This window comes from Anoplophora glabripennis, unplaced genomic scaffold (assembly GCF_000390285.2).
Source record: "Anoplophora glabripennis isolate ALB-LARVAE unplaced genomic scaffold, Agla_2.0 scaffold372, whole genome shotgun sequence".
NCBI classification, from domain to species: Eukaryota; Metazoa; Arthropoda; class Insecta; order Coleoptera; family Cerambycidae; genus Anoplophora; species Anoplophora glabripennis.
In genome coordinates this window covers 208,125-220,689 of record NW_019416460.1, presented here as the reverse complement: position 1 = coordinate 220,689, position 12,565 = coordinate 208,125, and the positions used below count along the sequence as shown (strand labels likewise).

Sequence of the window (12,565 nt, the reverse complement as noted above, 5' to 3'; positions counted from 1 at the left end):
ATACCTGACAATCTGTGTAAGTTATCTTGTAAACAAATCATGCGTGACTGAAATACTTAAAGAAAATATACAAATGTTCAAACTAGAGGCTACAAGATTGCCCGCTTTGTTAGTTTCGAATTAGCAAAGTTGTATATTTTTTTAACTGATTATGGTAGCCACGGAAAACATTTCGACATGATAAAGCACTCTGTTCGCGGAATGTTGTAGTTTGGTTTATTATTTTAGTGAGTTATGGTTAAACGTATAGTTTACACAGACAAAACATTTTCAGTTAGATATTCCAGCAGTTTTTAGAAAAACAAATTGTGGCTACATATCTTCACGAAATTATTCCCAATATTGCTATAGTGGAAAATTGCAGTGTTTTTAATTTAAAAAAAATACACGGGAAAAGTAAAAAATTCCATTATTATTTGTGCTAAGTAGAGGGATTACAATATCGAATTTCTGTAAGTTGTAAATACTTTACATTTTCCTACATCTGTATCTAATGCAAGCAATAAAAATATCATATCAATAAATCATCATAATTATAGTTTTAATCAAATTATTTTACCTTTTTCGAAATCTTTCCCTTTTTTAAATTATACAAGGTGTTCTATAAGCTCTACGACAAACTTCTACAGATGGTAACTTCAAACATTTTTTCTTATATGATCATAGGTCTGATTCGTTTTTGTTTAGAGTTACAAGCATTTAAAAAAATATATTTTCATATTTCAAAGTAGCCTGATAAATAAAAATTATGGTTGCTATAACAACAATTATTATTTCTGTTTAAAGTTAAAACATTGGTTAACCTTTATTAACCAAATTAACAAGTCTTAACACTATAAAAATTGTTCAAAATGTCCACAGTGGGAAATATTGAAAAAAATTCGAGCAACGCGTCAAAACTAATCAAATAGTACTGATTTTTTTATTCTTTCCGAAATTACCTGTACTATAAAGTTCCGGTGAGGTAATTGGACTATATGCCTAGAATTTTTTCAAAATAGCCGAGTAATCTCTAGCCTCAAACTCGATCATACGAAGTTCGACATATTCGGTATTTAAAAATAAAAAAAGGAAAATTATGTACTAAAGGCTGCCAAACAAAAAAAAATCATAAACATTAAACATATTCCTAAATCATGAATCTAAAGATAACCTCAAATTTATAAATCTTAACCTAAAACGAACATACTCAATTTTTTCTAAACCTGTAAGTATAAATCCATAAAAATGGTACTTTTGAGTGTGCAACCAATATTTTTGCATAACTTTAACTCAAATTCATAGGAAGCTGACCAGAAAACCTGAAAACCTAACCTCAAAATCAAAAATAATTAAGTTAAAATTCCTCAGAAACAATATATTTTCTTCAACAAAGGATATAATTGCTTCAAATAGACATTCTGCAATATATGTTTTCCTGTGCATACCTAAAATTTAAATCCATAAAACGTAACAAAGGACTAGAACCTAACCGCAAATGTTTAAAATTTAAGCTAAAAATAAAAAAAGCACAGTTGAAAAATTTTGGTTCAAGAATTTTTTTGTTTGCTTTTTTTTTCGACGTGGTAGACAAGCTGCCTCATATGTCCCTATAAATAAAAGTCCAAAGAATTTAAATCTGGCGAATGCGGTGGCCATGCTATTGGACCTTGCTGACCTATCCATTTATTCGGGAAATTATCATTTAACCAAGCAGTTACTTGCCTCCCTCTATGTGGTGGTGCACCATCATCGTATTGATACCATCTATTTTAAACAATATCAACTAAATCAAAAACGTTGTTTTCACAAATCTGCATTTAAGACTATATGACACGTGAAATGAATGTTGTTGAAAAAACAGGTACAAAAATACTACTACTAAAGACTATGTACGCATGTTGATGTCTATTTGGGTGTCTTCATCGGTATTCTCGGGCTGCTGCTCTGGCGTTTCCATTGGAATACCCATACACCTACAAAGACAATAGCTGCATAGTGTGCAGTTGTAAATAAATGTGATGTAACCTAACCTAACCCCTGAAATGCTACAAAATGTTCGGGAAAACATTTTTTATTTAGCACTTTAAGCTAGCCAAGTGTCAAATGAATAAACAAAATGACAAATAATAATTATTGTTATAGCAACCATCATTTTTATTTATCAGGCTACTTTGATTGACATATGAAATTATATTTTTTGAAACGCTTGTAACTTTTAAACAAAAATGAGTCGGACCTATGTTCATATAAGAAAAATTGTTTGAAATTAACTCAGCCAGCTGTCAAAGTTTGTCATAGAGCTTGTATAACACCCTGTATACATAATTAATATTCTCTAGTATTATTTTTCTATTAATAAATACATATATCTTGATAATTATAGGCTACTCGCCAATAATCTTAATTTAATAGCAATAGTAATAGTATTTCTGACATTTTATAAATTACTTACAGTATAATTTTTAAATAAAAAAAACAGTGTGATTCTGAATTAATATGATGAATTTAAATAAAGTTTCATCGACGATTTATTAGGCACACTCTAAAATTAAACCGAGCAATATTATTCGATGACGCCCTTGGACTGAGCTTTTTAACACAGCGAATTTCTTTATTGCCTTATTTTTAATAAAATTACCTTGCCTGCCTTTAAGATAAGGGGGATATATGTTGCTGGCGTTTTGTAAATAACTCTGGAATTTATTTTTATTGCCCTGGTTTTAAACTCATTTTGATCCAAACTTAAGTCAGGAAACTTACGTAATTACCATAACCTGCGTATGAGACAGTTTAACTGTTTGGTATTTTACCAGATTAAAAATGACTAATAGGCATGTGATGGGATAATCCAGAATAATTGGGGACATTATACGTCAAAAGTCTAGTTTTTGCTATGTAAGAATTTATATACGACATAAGCAATAAACATCTTTTTTATCCTTATCAATAATAAATTTTGAAAATGGAGGCGACGTATTAATGCAATTAAATAAAGATTAGTATAATTATGTCATGCAAAGGACGAATCGCACAACTTTTCCAAAATAAAAAAAATGATAGAAAATTTTTGTTTAATTTTCTGAATTTAGTTTTTCTTAAATATAAACTGTATCTAATGCAAAATTGTGGGAAAAGTCGAGAAAAATTATTTTTTCATTTTGATAATGACGTAATGTTTACGAGAAATGAAGGCGTAATTATTTCCTAAGCTTTGATCACTTGGAACAGTAAAACGGTAAAATCAATGTCAACGATGGAAAAAAAAGTTCTTCGAAAACCATGGGAGGTCCTTGTAGAGGGTTTATTCAAGTTTTCAAAACTGCCCTTGGATGATTTACTGTGTAATTTCTTGCAGATATATCGATGATTAAAGTCAAAAATGATATTTTTCATTCAATCATCAATATCTCGACAAGCAATAGTCGCACGGAGACCTTTCAAAAATTAAATTGAAATTGAATAAATAAGCTAATTGACCTTTGTATTGATTGAATTTGAAAAAAATTTTGAGTCCTTGGACAGTCTTAAGAAAAAAAAATTTTTCGATAACCTTAGCTTAAAAAAAATTTCACAACAAGACCTTGAAGCTAGAGACTTGAAGCTGCAAAATTCTTTATTTATCCCGACACGACAATTTTTTATTGAGATACAGCTTTTTGAGAATCACTAAAAAATTCGTGAAAATATTTTATTTCTTTAATTTTTTCCAGTAGTGTACTTGAAGAATCTAAAAAATCGCGAATCATCCAATTTTAATTTTACTTATTTATTCCCTCAAAATATACTGGGTGTTTGGTAAAAAAAATAAAATATTGCGGAAACAATATATGTTTTACTATAAAAATATTGTTTTTAGTTTCACCAGTGGCTTGCGCACAGGCACGTCTTTAAATATTTTTAAAGAAAAAAATGATACATCACTGATTTTTCTTAAAATAATTGGAAGAGAAAAAGTATCTCGTCTGTTTTTCTTACGACGCACCGTTTTCGAGTAAAAAAATAAAAATCGATATATTGCATGGGGTAGGGTAATCCAGTTTCAATAATTTGGAAAACAGCAGAAATTATGCACTTGTGCCAATTTTATTACAACACGTTATTACTAAAGTGACAGCTAGTATTAATTTTGTCAAACAATAACAAAAACAAGTGCACAGCCAACTTGCTAATTTCTGTTTAAGATAGTGAATAGTGAATCTAAAAACTGATAAAGTTTTTTAGACTGATATTGTTAACTGTGAGGAGTAATAATTTTTTGTAATAAAATTGATACAAAAAAAGCCGAGTGCATAATTTCTGTTTTTCAAATTATTGAAACCGGATTACGCCATGTAATAAATCGATTTTAATTTTTTTTTTACTACAGAACGGTGCGTCGTAAGAAAAACAGACGAGATACCTTTTCTCTTCCAAATTGAACAAGGAATTCAAAAATAATTTTTATTAAAAAAAAATCAGTGACGCGTCATTTTTTTCTTTAAAAATATCCAGAGATGTGCCTGTGCGCACGCCACTGGTGAAACTGAAAACAATATTTTTATCGTAAAACATGTATTGTTATTAACTGCTAAAGCTTGCAAAATTTCATTAAAAATTAAATTAAAAAATTCTAAGCGGTTTTCGCAATATGTATTTATAAATTTGCATTTTTTTATTAAAACTAAAACACCCTGTAGATCGGAAACTAAGCTCTTTCGGAATATGGTATATTAAGGAAATATATCCCAAATCACTTGTACTATAACTTCCTGCAAGGAATGCATCAACTTACCAAATACCCTGTATATTCAAAATTACTGTAAAATAAATCAGCCTTTGCTTCTAGAAAAACTGGATATCTTAATAAATTTTCTATCCGCTAGGAATTAAAAACAAGGCCAATAAAATAGAGTGTACCTAAACTCATTATCTTATTTTAGAATCTCGTAAACGTAGTACGAGTTGGTTCTGACAGTTATTTCGCCTTCTACAGTATTTATAACGCCAGTATTTGTCTTGTTCAAGAATTTAGTCGATGTTGTTTTGCAAGAATTATAGTTTTTTTGCATGTTTTGTAATTTGCCAAAGATGAAAGATACACTACTACGAGAAGCTAATCGGTCTTGTTTTATTTAAATTAATTTTTAAATAACGGAAAATACATAGCACATACATTTAAAATAGACATGTAGAGTGTCATTGACAGTTGACAAATATGATAATGTTGGCAATAAAAGTATATACCTAATATATTCCTAAATATTTTAATACGTTAGTTTTAAATAAATATATTTTGTAAGCTACTATTGTAAAACAAACGGTTTATACATTTTTCTCCTCAATTCGCAAACTTATGATTTTTTTTCTTTGAGAAATATGACTGTTCTCTGAGGCACGTAATGAATTTTACGTTTACCAAATTCTTTCTGCCGCTAAAATCACACCATGGTTACCGATATAATCTGAAGATATACTTTTTTAATTGGCATATACCTACCTACGTATCTATATTTAATTGCAAAAACTAAATCATAGGTACTTGACCTTCTTCTAGTTTTTAACTATTCCATTATTTTTATTCTGATGAAGAATCTGTCACGACCACCTTGGAAGATGACCTAAAAAAGTGACACTCGAACCATCAATTTTGCTTCTATCTGTTTCTCGTTTAAAGTGCCATTAATAAAAAAGCCTTGGATTCCTAACAACTTTCGCAAACATTTATTTAGTAGGAAAGTCTCGGAAACTTGATAGTGTAAATCCGTACATTTTATTCTGCCACTGTTGCTGAAACATCAATATAATGAGGGTAAAACCTTGCTGAAAAATCAATATAATGAGGGTAAAACCATTTATTTATTTTTTTATTTTTGTTTGTTTTAATGGGTATTAGTTGTTAGAATGTATGTGATAGTTGGATTCGGTTACAATGAATTATCTTTATCAGGTAGTAAAAAAATACTCCAAACTTAACACAGGCAATTTATTACCTATACATCACTGCCATGACATTAAATTGTAGGTATCTACTTTTTGTTATCAATGAAAGTAAGAAAAAATGTGATTAAAAATATTTTAAGTACAGTTTTCCAAAAAAAAAAAAATACATATACATTCCGAAAGGTTCACTTTTTAAAAAATTACACAATACTGGTTTAGTTTTTTATACAGGGTGTTTCAGAATAACGTTTCATAAATTCTGGGGTTAATAGAATCTTAAAAAATAAGATATCTTCCTATGATCTATGAATCTGTCGTCTTTTCTTTTCAAAATGCAGAGCCTTTCAAAACATACACCTATGATCACAATATGTCAATTACTTTTGAAGATATTGGCAAAATTTGTTTTATAACGCATTTAGACTAAGGCTATATTTGACGTTTCTTAAATTTCGCCGTGTTTAACATTTTTTGTTACTCATACTACACCCCTGAAGATATTAGTGTAATCTCAAAAAAATACGCCTACGGACTACAGCTTTGTAGTATAATAACCCCGGGTTCGATCGAAAAAAATAAACGTAGTTGTGGCCAATACCTACGTTGTATACATCTATTTTTTAATTGACCGGAAGGCGCTGGCTACTAACTTTAAAGAGGGGAAGTATGGTTTCATTTTATAAAACAAAAGCAGAGTAAATACACCTAACTTTATTATTTACGTACAATAGTCTTAAAATTAAACATGTGACAAATAGAAAGAACAACAAAAACATTAACAACCATTTAACATAAAATGAGAGTGTCAGGCTGGAGCTCCTGTGGGGAAAGAGCATGGCAGAGAAACCCACGATCGTTGCTCTAACTACCCAAATATAAATACAAAACAACCGATAACAAAAGGCATAAATTAGGATCCTTTGCTAATTATAATTAACGCTCGACTCATTTAATGTGTCACTAAATATCACCTCACTCGAATTAGACATACGCACTTCCAAGTAAAACTGAAGAGGTTTGGTGTTAGTTAGCCGGCAGGGCCGGAAGGTAATGGAGTCCCATACGGGAGGCAATCCAGCTATGAGTTGAGATTTCGGAAGATCTGTTTTAGCAATTCTTTTTTGCATTTAATTATTCTTTTTACAGATTCATTCCTCACGGGCGAAAATGTTAGTAAATTCAACAAGGCTCTTATATGCGTATGACATAAGGTGAGCACAAGAAATGCTTTATTATTTGTTTTCCGAACAACGTAATCATGATAAAACAAGTTAAATGTGAAACAAAGGAGTTATTATTGCAATATCCGGGCGGTCACAATAATATATATATTTTAACATGTAATAAATAATGAGCAATCGTTAATAATAATTGTAACAATTTTACCCTTACAAAGAAGAATTGTTATAATTAAACATCTATAATCATCCCAATCATAAGATTACATTGAATAATTAACAACAAAGTACTTGGAGGATATTACCTGCTAATTAATATGTGTTAAACACTTTGATTTCAACACTCACGTAACAGGTGACGTCGAAGTTGATACGATAAGTGTGGTTTTGCACAGCTTGCATTGTGGCCCCTAAAAACTGGGCTGCACCTAAATTTACGCTCTGTTATTAGTTATTGCAGTATTTTACTACTTCTAGAATTTATAACACGTTATTATTATAAACATCCCGTATAATTGGTTGAGATCGCAATCAGGATGTATACTAATCAGGAAAACCGAGAAAACGTAGAATTACCAGGGAACTACATGGATCTGGAAATGTACAAGAATGTCAGGGAATTTTCTCAAGTTTTCTTGGAATTTTAAAAATTTCCACTTGAAATCGCTGCCAGAGGATGACACTAAACTTTTCTCTTGACATATCTTTTTCCGTTTTTATTATATTTTGGACGTCCAGAACTGCGTAAACCAATTTGCCATTGTACTTGCTGCTACAACTTCACAAAATAAGAAAAACATAGATTGGATAAGTTTCTGTAATTCCTGAAAATGATTTTTACAATACATTCAAAACGCTTAAAGATAAACAAATGAAAATTTACAAAATATTTCAAATTTTACTCTTTATTAGAAAAAATGGACAGCCCAAACAAAATGTTTCATAATTTTTCCTATGTGATATTTTTTACTTATTTGATCAACACTAGAGAAGAAATTGTATTTACATAAAAATCTTTTCTTGCATTTTTGATTTAAATATTCGAGTACATCCAAATTTTAAATTTCTGATCTTAATTAAATAAGACAAAAAACCTCATAATAAAAAAAATGGAGCAAAAAATTTTACACGAACCACACAGTTTTACCCGCCCCTGAATTATTTTAGCTCATAGGAGTTGTCATTTCTTATGATTATGATTTCTTATGATTGTGAAGTGTGAAATTCCTATGTAAATTTTAATTTATTTATTTTTAGATATTTTAAATTTATTCAATGAATTGTTTTCAGGAATTTCCACTTGTATCTTGGAAACTAAGACATTCTCGGACCATATGTTATTATGGTATCTTTAGGTAAGGAGACATTATTAGATTTTTTTTAATCAAATAGAAATGTTCCTCATTTCGGTAAAGTCATACATTGGCTGTCATTATAATTTTCGAAATATTTGTAAGTACCTCATTCAAAATTAAGAGGGAAATACAAACATATAATGTGGTAGTGATTGAATGTGGGAGTAGCATAGAGCTACACTTAAGTTTGATAATTTATTCAAATTTCCATGAAAAACGAGAAGTATAGTTTTTCCGAAGTCAATTGAAGAACCTATAATTTCAAGGTATGTACCAGGCTCGGTCGCTAAGCAGCAACTCGGCATTGAAATATTTGAAAAACTTGTTCCCATATTTATTTAGCCATACCCATATATAGGTCTGGTCGCACTAAACGTGCAGGTGGTAGAAATGTATACGACCAGTTGAAGAATGCGAGCGCGGGCAAACGAAATGTAACACAACTATATTGGCTTCTGGCAATAAATCACAGCTGGCGACAAGTGGATCATAAATTGCCCAGCAGTGCAGTGCTGCAGTGCGGAATTTGGTGTGAATCAGGCAATTTTAATTTATTATAGGCACCTTCTATCAATCATTCATATTACAATTGTGAAAGGGAGAAATAAAAGGGATATTTTGTTTACTAATATTATCACAACATGGCATTTTGGAGACCTTTTGAAACGGAAAACAAAAATTTAACACCAATATAATAAAATTGTTTGAGGACATAAATAATTAAAATAAAAAAAACATATAATAGAAATTTAGAAATACAAATTATTATAATTTTTTCCTTTAGCAGAAAATTTATTAGGGACGCCTATGAAACTAATTAAATTATTACCGTTTTTTTGCATATTCAACTGACTTCGGAAGGACTTATACCAAGGATTTTTTAGTAAAAATTAGTCTTATGAATTCTAATGTTTTTAATTTCATTATAATTTATTTTAAGTACCAGATATTTATCTTGTTACCCACGACGGAAATTAAAATCACGGGCATATCTAAATCCACATTTATTTAAATTAATTTCGAAATGCTGAATACAAGACGTCGGCAAAACGTCTCTGTGTTTGAAAATATACATTTGATGAACTTTTCTTGTCGAGAAAATACTCCCTTTTTCTGCCGACAGTCGCAACTCGCTGAATTGCTACATCAAAGGGGGAAGTTTCGTCGGAGTAAATATTTGAATCTTTTACTGTTGTGCAACGTTCCAAAAGAATGCCATTAATACTGTAGTCTTAATGAATATAACATTCCTTTCTGGGAAATAACACCGTTTTGCATTTGCTTACGTTGTTTAATTGTAAATTATATTCTTTGTCGATTCTTGGCAACGGGGTTCAAAGGTGCAGCGAAAAGCTTCAGATCCACAGCTTCTCGTAGCGAGTTGCGAATTCGTGTCGTAAATACACAAGTTGGATCCTAACTTAAAATATTCGTGTTCGTTTCAGTCATATCTAGTTAATATTAATAACGTGAACGATTTTGCAGTCCAGTGCACAAAGCAACGAACACCAAATATGGTATTTTGAATCAACAGAGTTTCCAGTCATGAAATATTAATTAAATCAGTTGTAGTATTTGCAACCCTTACATCGCTGGGCTACTGTAATCTCTAGCGTCATTCGCGTTGTGCGCTGTGCGCATTGCGTTCTATCACCGAATAGTGAAATCCGATTTTAGTAACATTTTTGCGATAGTGTGTACATTAGTTTTTCGGGTGTCAAAAATGGCTTCCGTGCATAGCAACTCTGAGTTGATGGATATCGTTTTACTTTATGGTGAAGCATTTGTGTTATGTATGGTGAAGCCAGACAACATTTGTGTTAGTTTGTAGAAATTAGGTAAGACGGGCCCAAATTTACACGTCGGTGGACAAAATTTTGAACAGTTGTAACATCAGGTATGTCAAATTATTTTATTAATTAAAACCACAACTTAATTTTATTGAATAATAATCATAATAGGAGCTGCAAAAGCAGTTGAATCTGCTAAAATAAAATAGGTGTGTTTTTAAATCTTTTTCGAACTGCCCTTTTTGATCTTTTTTACAAAACTGTATTTGTAAGAGTCCCCTGTACATTCATTTTTGGGCCAAGTTCTGAGTCACTGTAGAAATTCTGTAAGGGTATTTGAAATAAAATCAGTTTTCTGTAGCTGCGAAATAATTTTTTTAGTTAAACAATATTAACACTCTTTATGTAAAATTATGTCTACGAAATAAGCTACGTTGTATTTACTTTCAATTGCCTTTCTAATTAAGCTAAAAAGCATTTCGTCTGTAACATTTTCAAAGGGTTGAAATGGAGCACGGCACAAAAATTGTTATGGAACGCAACCTTAAGACTCTACGATGTTTCCATTGTGGTAGATGGAAATGTAAAACTGAGTGTCGGACAATGTGCCACAAAGCTTTGTTCTCGGATAAATGACAACGCAGAGAGTAGCAATATGAACTTTTAGAAGCTTTTATGGGTCAAGTAAATATCCGGAGGGCTGTAACGTGCAAACTTTCGTAATATGTTGTTGTTACAAAGAAATATGTTATTACGCCGGCTGTCGTGGCGGCATGAGTCGGATGTCACTCGAAATTATTTTACTAAGGAAAATGTGACATACATATAATATTTTAGAAAATAAATTCTGTGAGAATTTCCAAATATATTCATAATTATTGTGATAATCTTATGAGACATCTACTTATCATGGTCCTTAAGCAAATCACTGATCATTATTTTTTCTCTTTTTTGTTCCAAAAATATGATCATATTGTTTCTTATAAATACAGTGTCACCAATAAAGTAAGCAATTAGAAAGAAAACATTTTTACCTGCTGGTTCTACCTTTAGGTATAAAGGGCAAGAGAGTGAGTTCGTTTAATTCTTGACATTGCCCACAGTTTTAGGAAAGCTTAGCTCGTCCACCAGGGGGCAGCACGTCAATACCATCAAATCTAAGAATGAAGAAAAAAAAATTAAAAGTAAAAAAAACAAACTTCTAATTGTATATCAATGAAGAGAGGTCTTTTTATAAAAAAAAACTATTTTTGAGTTACTATCTTTATATCTACCGTCGAAAATCAACGCTAATGATTTTGTTTTTGCTATTGTATTTAAAATCGTATCTAAAACCAAAAATTCCTATAGGAATTTTCTTCGAATAACTTTATAGTTATTAAAGATTTATTCCATTTTATGGGATCTAAGCTATTGTTTAAAAAAATAACTTAAAAATGGCTCGTTTTCCAAATGAAATGCAAAACACCGTTTTTCTTTGAAATACAATTCAGAATCAAATGTATTTATCAAATGTCAAAAGATATTTTCGTAAATTTTATATTTTTCTAGAAATTTAAAAATTGATTATAAATTAAATCAATAAGAAACTTTTCTTCTTGGTCGTCTCTAAAATATGTTTATGTACTTAAGTTATATCCCTGTATAGTAGAGGATATTAGGTACATTTTTTTTTTAATATTCTGATTGTATATTGTTTTGTAATTTATAAATTGAAAATAAATCACAGTTAAAAATGTATTGCTTTTAATTAAATGCAAAAGGGTTTTTGTTTGCGTTACCAGTTTCGTCCTTTTATGAATATAAAATTTTGTGTCAAATTAAAAATGAAGGTCCCTTTTCATAATGAAACATATTTTTTTTCGAATATTCCTTTTTTGTTACATATCCGTATTTGCTAAATTCCGCAACAAAATGAACAAATACGAACTCGAATATTTACAGGTTTTAGAGATGTTTTAAAATCTTATGAGCTTTGACCTTCATATGCTCAGAAACATAATTTCGACCGTCGCCTAAATTATTCTACGTCCTAAAAACATTACACCTATTATTTACAGTCTCGAGCTCTAGCGTAAACAAGCCTTTGATCCGATTACAAATATCATAATAAAATGCCCTATTCTTTATTATTTTAATTTAAACAATAAAAATATATATAACGAACGTTCGCCAGTTGACTTTATTGATGCCCGAGCGCCTTAGTTCATGTCTACTTGTAATGATGCACATGGTCTAGTTCTGAGTCAATGTTTTCACAACGTGCTTATTAGAAGAATTATGGGGATACGCCACGCCTTTCGCGCATTTCGCGGCTCATGAGATATTAAAAGATCTCTAC

The 12,565-nt window shown here is 30.5% G+C and overlaps 1 protein-coding gene across 5 annotated transcripts in view; it reads left to right on the top strand.

Annotated features, from left to right (window-relative positions):
• Positions 1 to 12,565, top strand: part of LOC108910174 (beta-1,4-glucuronyltransferase 1) — a 193,828-nt gene that overhangs the window by 145,377 nt on the left and 35,886 nt on the right. Inside the window, exon 4 of one of the 5 annotated variants that reach the window (XM_018714708.2) lies at positions 8,370 to 8,434. The exons of the other annotated variants lie outside the window; for them this stretch is intronic. The gene's annotated coding sequence lies outside the window, so the exon portion shown is untranslated. The remainder of the gene's footprint in view (positions 1 to 8,369; positions 8,435 to 12,565) is intronic. 5 annotated transcript variants of the gene reach the window in all.